Source organism: Mandrillus leucophaeus, unplaced genomic scaffold (genome assembly GCF_000951045.1).
Source record: "Mandrillus leucophaeus isolate KB7577 unplaced genomic scaffold, Mleu.le_1.0 Scaffold10, whole genome shotgun sequence".
Classification (NCBI taxonomy): Eukaryota; Metazoa; Chordata; class Mammalia; order Primates; family Cercopithecidae; genus Mandrillus; species Mandrillus leucophaeus.
This window is the reverse complement of record NW_012098098.1, coordinates 6,981,260-6,987,221: the sequence shown is the minus strand read 5'-3', so window position 1 is coordinate 6,987,221 and position 5,962 is coordinate 6,981,260. Positions and strand designations below refer to the sequence as shown.

Genomic DNA, 5,962 nt, shown 5'->3' with positions numbered 1-5,962 from the left:
TTAGCCAGGATGGTCTCGATCTCCTGACCTCGTGATCCGCCCGTCTCGGCCTCCCAAAGTGCTGGGATTACAGGCTTGAGCCACTGCGCCCAGCCTTTTTTTTTTTTTTTTTTTTTTTTTTTTTTTAAAAGACGAGTCTTGCTCTGTCACACAGGCTGGAGTGCAATGGCGCGATCTTGGCTCACTCCAACCTTCGCCTCCCGGTTTCAAGTGATTCACCTGCCCTAGCCTCCCAAGTAGTTGGGGTTACAGGCACACACCACCACATCTGGCTAATTTTTGTATTTTCAGTAGAGAGGGGTTTTGCCCTGTTGGCCAGGCTGGTCTTGAACTCATGACCTCAAGGGATCCACCTCAGCCTCCCAAAGTGCTGGGATTACAAGCGTGAGCCACCGTCCACAGCCTTATTCAGCTTTTTAAAAACTGGTACTGCAGTATAATCTTTCCTCTTAAAATACTCAGTGGAAATGAAAACCACCTTATCTTTTTCTGCACCTTTTGTATAGTTTACAACTTAATATGCCTCTTAAACTTAAAATTAGCCTTTTAAGGTAGGGCACGGTGGCTCATGCCTGTAATCCCAACACTTTGGGAGGCCGAGGTGGGCGGATCACCTGAGGTCAGGAGTTCAAGACCAGCCGGGCGTGGTGGTGGGTGCCTATAATCCCAGCTACTCGGGAGGCTGAAGCAAGAGAATCGCTTGAACCCTGGAGGGGAGGTGGAGGCTGCAGTGAGCTGAGATTGCACCACTGCACTTCAGCCTGGAGGACAAGAGTGAAACTGTCTCAAAAAAGAAAAAGCCTTTTAAAAAACTTACCTTATTGGTAATGTTTTGTTTATATGGCAAGACTGCCCACTTGGTTTATTTGGTTTCTTATGTATAAAAAGCTCCAGAGTCTCTAAAATCTGGTTTTATGGTGATTTCACAAGATTGTATCAGTGTCATTTGCTCTTTTTTTGTATTGGACTTTGGATTTACCTTTAAGTTGTTGCAATTGCTGCATTTTGATGTGAAAGTATTTGATGAATGACGGTAAGTTTTGGCCTTGAAACAGTGACTAGGAGCTGAGCAGTGGGTTATGGGAGAGGAAGGGAGATGGAATAAACCGTGTGAACCAAATGGAGGGAGACGAGAGCTATGAAAGAACTGAGGCTGAAATTATTATTGACATGAGCTAATTTCACTCTCTTGTTTCAGAATATACTCAACCCTGCTCTGGGGCACACCTCCATTGGATTTAAAAGACAGTCCTCATCAGCACTGACTTTCAGCTATGGAATCGGTAAATATTCACTGCACTCTCTATCAGTTTATGTTATTGTCATTGGTTTGGAAAAATAAGTATCAAAATAATGCATGAGTGTCCAGGCTGGTTTTCTTGGACTTGATAGAGTTTTGTCGAAATGTTTTGAATTTTGTTCTGGATTTCACTTAGAGTGTTTTCAGAGTGGTAACAGATGAGCTTTTTTGGATTAATGAATGGGATCCTTGGTGTCACAGTGAGAATAAATCTGCTGAAAAATTAAATAGGTTGTTAATAGCCTGTAAAAGTTTATTTCCTCTCGTCTTCCTTTAATTTTCTTCATCCTCAGATGGGCTGGAGATGACCGAGACCACCCCCCCCCCCCCCCGGGCTGTGTGTTGTGTGCTCTGCGCATGTCATGTTAACTAACAGTTTGCATGAGGATTCTGTGTCCTGGGAGCTGTTCTGCTCTTGCTGGATCCTGGTAGTCTCCCGGGTTGTATTTGGATGAGGACTCTGTGTCCTGGGAGCTGTTCTGCTCTTGCTGGGATCCTGGTGGTCTCCCGGGTTGTATTTGGATGAGGATTCTGTGTCCTGGGAGCTGTTCTGCTCTTGCTGGGGTCCTGGTGGTCTCCTGGGTTGTATTTGGATGAGGACTCTGTGTCCTGGGAGCTGTTCTGCTCTTGTTGGATCCTGGTGGTCTCGCCAGGTTGTCCTGTGCTTCTGGGCACGGTGTTGCTGCGGAGCCCTCTAGATGCGATTCTGACTTTTCCTCGGAGCTGGAGACCAGTGTGTGTGGTGGGAGGTACGGAGTGGGAGCCTGGCTCGCCTGCCCTGACTCCTTGCCTCCTCCTGGGTGTGACAGGCATGTTTTTTGAGAGGAGGGGCAGCAGTCTCCATAAAGACTTTGGCCTTGGCTCTGACCAAGCACGTGGTGCTGTAGAGCAGAGTCCTCCCTCCTTCCGGAGACGCGTGGTGATTGGCAGGCTATTTCCTCTGATACGTGGATTGTCAGCAGTTGAAGAGAAAACTTGCCTAATTTAAATTTTCATATTTTGGCCAGGTGTGAGTCAGGGTTTTAAAGTGAACAGTCCAAAAATACATGATCTGTTTTGTGTTGTTACTCCTAGCAGACATGAAAGAACCTTTCCTGCAGCTTGTTTCGAGAGCTTCGCAGTTCGGTGTATCCATCCTTTATCTCCGTCACCCAGAGTCAGGCCACTTTAAGATACACCTGACTGCTTTCTTTCATGTGACTGAATTCTTTCCTTGGAAATGGAGGTGAGGTTTGAAGGAAAGGGAATCATCTGAGATATCCCTGAAAATAGATCTAGAATTGTCTTCTCTTAATCTGCGGGATGGTTCGCAGTTAGAAGGAAGCCAGCCTGGGTAGTGGGCGTGTTTGTGGGTCCAGTGAGATGTTTTTGAAGATCTGGAGGTGGACTGAGCCTGGCTGTGATCAAAGGGGTGCCATGAAGGGGCCAAGTACACGGGAAAAGGGGGGCAGCGATGAGGGAGCACCCCACACCCCAGGGTCTGAGCTGTGCTTCCTCGTGAAAAGGATACTGCTGACCTTAATGGATGACAAGGAAAAGCAAAATACTGCATTTTCTTTCTTTTTTTAATTTTTTTTTTTTTTTGTAGAGACAGAGTCTCGTTATGTTGTCCAGGCCTGTCTTGAACCCCTGCCCTCAAGCAGTCTTCCTGCCTTAGCCTCCCAAAGTGCTGGGATTACAGGTATGAGCCACCACACCTGGCCAAAATGCTGCTTACTAGTGTGAAAAATAAAATTATTAATAAACAATTAGTGGCCAGGCACGGTGGCTCACGCCTGTAATCCCAGCTCTTTGAGATGTGAAGGTGGGTGAATCACTTGAGGCCAAGAGTTCAAGACCAGCCTGGCCAATATGGTGAAACCCCATTTCTGTTAAAAATGTAGATATTAGCTGGATGTGGTGGTGAATGCCTGTAATCTCAGCTAGTTGGGTAGCTGAGGCAGGAGCATTGCTTGAACTGGGAGGTGGAGGTTTCATTGAGCCAAGATCACAGCACTGCACTCCAGCCTGGGCGACAGAGCAAGACTCTGTCTCTGGGGGGAAAGAAAAATTATCGATGGATTCAGAATACATGCTTCTCTGTTTAAAGGGGAACAAGCTGTCAGCAACTCTGCTGACAGGAGCTGGAATTGGCCTAAATGTGTGGCACTGTAGTGGATTGAGAAGAATAGATGTACTGCTGCTTAGGTTTGGTGACGTAGGAAATGTTGGCATTTTTGACCATGCCACAGTAATAATCTAAGGTGTTTCATGCCATTTGTCACTTTTGTGAACTATAAATACTCAGTATTGAATTTTGTCTTTTTTTGTCTGTGGTAATTAGATTGAATAAGATGAAGGCCCTTAGCATGAGGTCTGTTTTGGCCACCAGGGAGACTGTAGTGTTGCTACAGAGAGGCCCTCCTGAGCAGAGGTTGGGCGCAGTGTGACCACTGGCGCCGTGACCCACATGGGCATGGGAGGACCTCCTGAGGACCACGCTGAGACTTGTTCTCCATTGTTTTTTTTTTGTTTTTTTTTCTTGAGACAGAGTCTAGGTCTGTTGCCCAGGGCCTGGAGTGTAGTGGTGCCATCTCGGCTCACTGCAACTCCACCTTCCAGATTCAAGAGATTCTCTTGCCTCAGCCTCCTGAGTAGCTGGGATTACAGGTGCTTGCCACCATGACCAGCTAATTTCTGTATTTTTAGTAGAGATAGGGTGTCACTGTTGGCCAGACTGGTCTTGAATGCCTGTTTGCCATTGTTTTATCTGGCATTAAAATGCAGGGTTTAAAAAAGAGAATAGCTGGCCAGGTGCAGTGGCTCCCGCCTGTAATCCCAGCACTTTGGGAGGATGGGGTGGGTAGATCACTTGAGCTCAGGAGTGCAAGACCAGCCTGAGTAACATGACGAGACCCCCCGTCTCTACAAAAAATACAAAAATTAGCCAGGCATGGTGGCATGTGCCTGTGGTCCCAGCTACTTGGAGAGGCTGAGCGGGGAGGAAGGATCACTAGAGCCAGGAGGTTGAGGCTGCAGTGAGCTATGATCGCACCACTGCACTCCAGCCTGGGCCACAGGGTGAGACTGTGTCTCAAATAAAGAAAGAAGAAGAATTTTCCAGGTTCTCTAACATTTTTCATTGATATTTGTGTCATTCTTGTATTTCACGTTGATTACTTGAGGTGGAATGTGAGCAGTTTAGATGAGATCCACAGTTGCTTCTTCAGTACGCGGTGCTGTGCTCTTTTCTCCCGTCTGGGCATGACTTAGGGGCCCAGCTTGGATGGATTCTGGGCTGGTCCTGCCCTGAGATGGGGCCAGATGTGGCCGCAGTGACACAGGGTCCCGGACAGCCTGTGTGTGCTGGTCTGACTGGTGCTGGCTCTGTGGCCCTGGCCCCTCCCTTCCACTCTCCAAGCCTCAGTCTCCTACCCAGGACAGTGGTCACGGTCATACCTACTGTAAAGACTTCCTTAGAGATTAAGTAACACTTTACAGAAATAAAACTACATGAAAATAGAAGCTTTAAAACAATTTGAGTTTGTAAATTGTTTCTCCAGTATAAAAGTCATTGAAGCCGACATCTTTCTTGGCAAAACAGAATGGTTAGTCCTCTCAGGCGGTGAGGCTGCGTGGCCCCCGATGACCCCAGCATGCGGTGTCCAGTGAGTGTGGCCTCGAGCGACAGCAGGCTGCTGACCCTAACAACCTGTGGATGCTCCGTTTATGGTTGCTGTGAAATGGGACTTTCGAATTACGTTTCTAAAACGTTGGGGGTTTGAAAGTGGTTTGTTAATGATAGCAGAGGCAGTGTTGTTCCTATGAAAGGAGGCTTGAACTTAATGTTTTACATTTTTAATTGACATGTCTATTTAAGATAGAAAAGTAATCAAGTTCTGTCTTGCTGAAATGTTGAACTTGTAAGGCAGGTACGATCGTGCGCCTCAGTGTCCCCGAGTGCGCAGTCTGAGCAGCTGTGCCTACGGCCCGTGTCCTTGAGGGTGTGCAGGTCCATGGTGGTGGCTGGGCTGGAAGTCTGCTCAGCCAGAGCCGAGCCCCCTCTGCTTGCTGTTGGTGTGCTGGGGTCCCTGTCTGGGTGGCCAGGTTGGAGGTGGGGAGGGGCAGGGCTGCTGTCTTTGGTGCCGCCCTCCTGCCTTCCCCCGATCTGGCCTTGAAAGCAGAGAGAGGCTCTTCCTGGGCAGGCCCCTCTGCACCCTAGGGCATGGTGGGGGTGCAGAGTCTCCCTGGCACCCTCACCCCCTGGGGTGCTCGTTGGCTGTGAGATGCCATTCCTGGTGCGCTCTCGGGGTTGTTCCTGCCGCGGAATGCTCCAGGCATTCTTGGGGCTGCGGGCGGCCACAGGACTTGACTTGCAGACCTGTGAGAGATGTGTAGGTGCGGATGTGAGTTCATTTCCATTTTCAACTCAGGTTTTGCTAGGATTTAGAAACAGATAACACCATACTTCCATTATTATCAAAGACATATGCGTGATAATTATGCCAAGATAAATAACTGCATTGTTTAGTAGAATGAGTCTTTATTTTAGAGTTCTGAGGAATTATCTGTGGCTAGGCTTCTTTAAACTGCAATAACTTACAGAAGATGCAGTGTCATTTAAGTTAGACTTGTTCATGTGAAAATGGGCACTTGTGGCTGAGTGCCCCCCCACTCCATCCC

General features: G+C 47.9%; 1 protein-coding gene across 2 annotated transcripts in view; it reads left to right on the top strand.

The window, feature by feature from the left end:
- The first annotated feature begins 1,197 nt into the window (after window positions 1–1,197).
- The window catches only part of ANKRD11 (ankyrin repeat domain 11), a 149,779-nt gene continuing 145,014 nt past the window's right edge, over window positions 1,198–5,962 (top strand). For both annotated transcript variants that reach the window (XM_011971978.1, XM_011971971.1), the window contains exon 1: window positions 1,198–1,283. The gene's annotated coding sequence lies outside the window, so the exon portion shown is untranslated. The remainder of the gene's footprint in view (window positions 1,284–5,962) is intronic.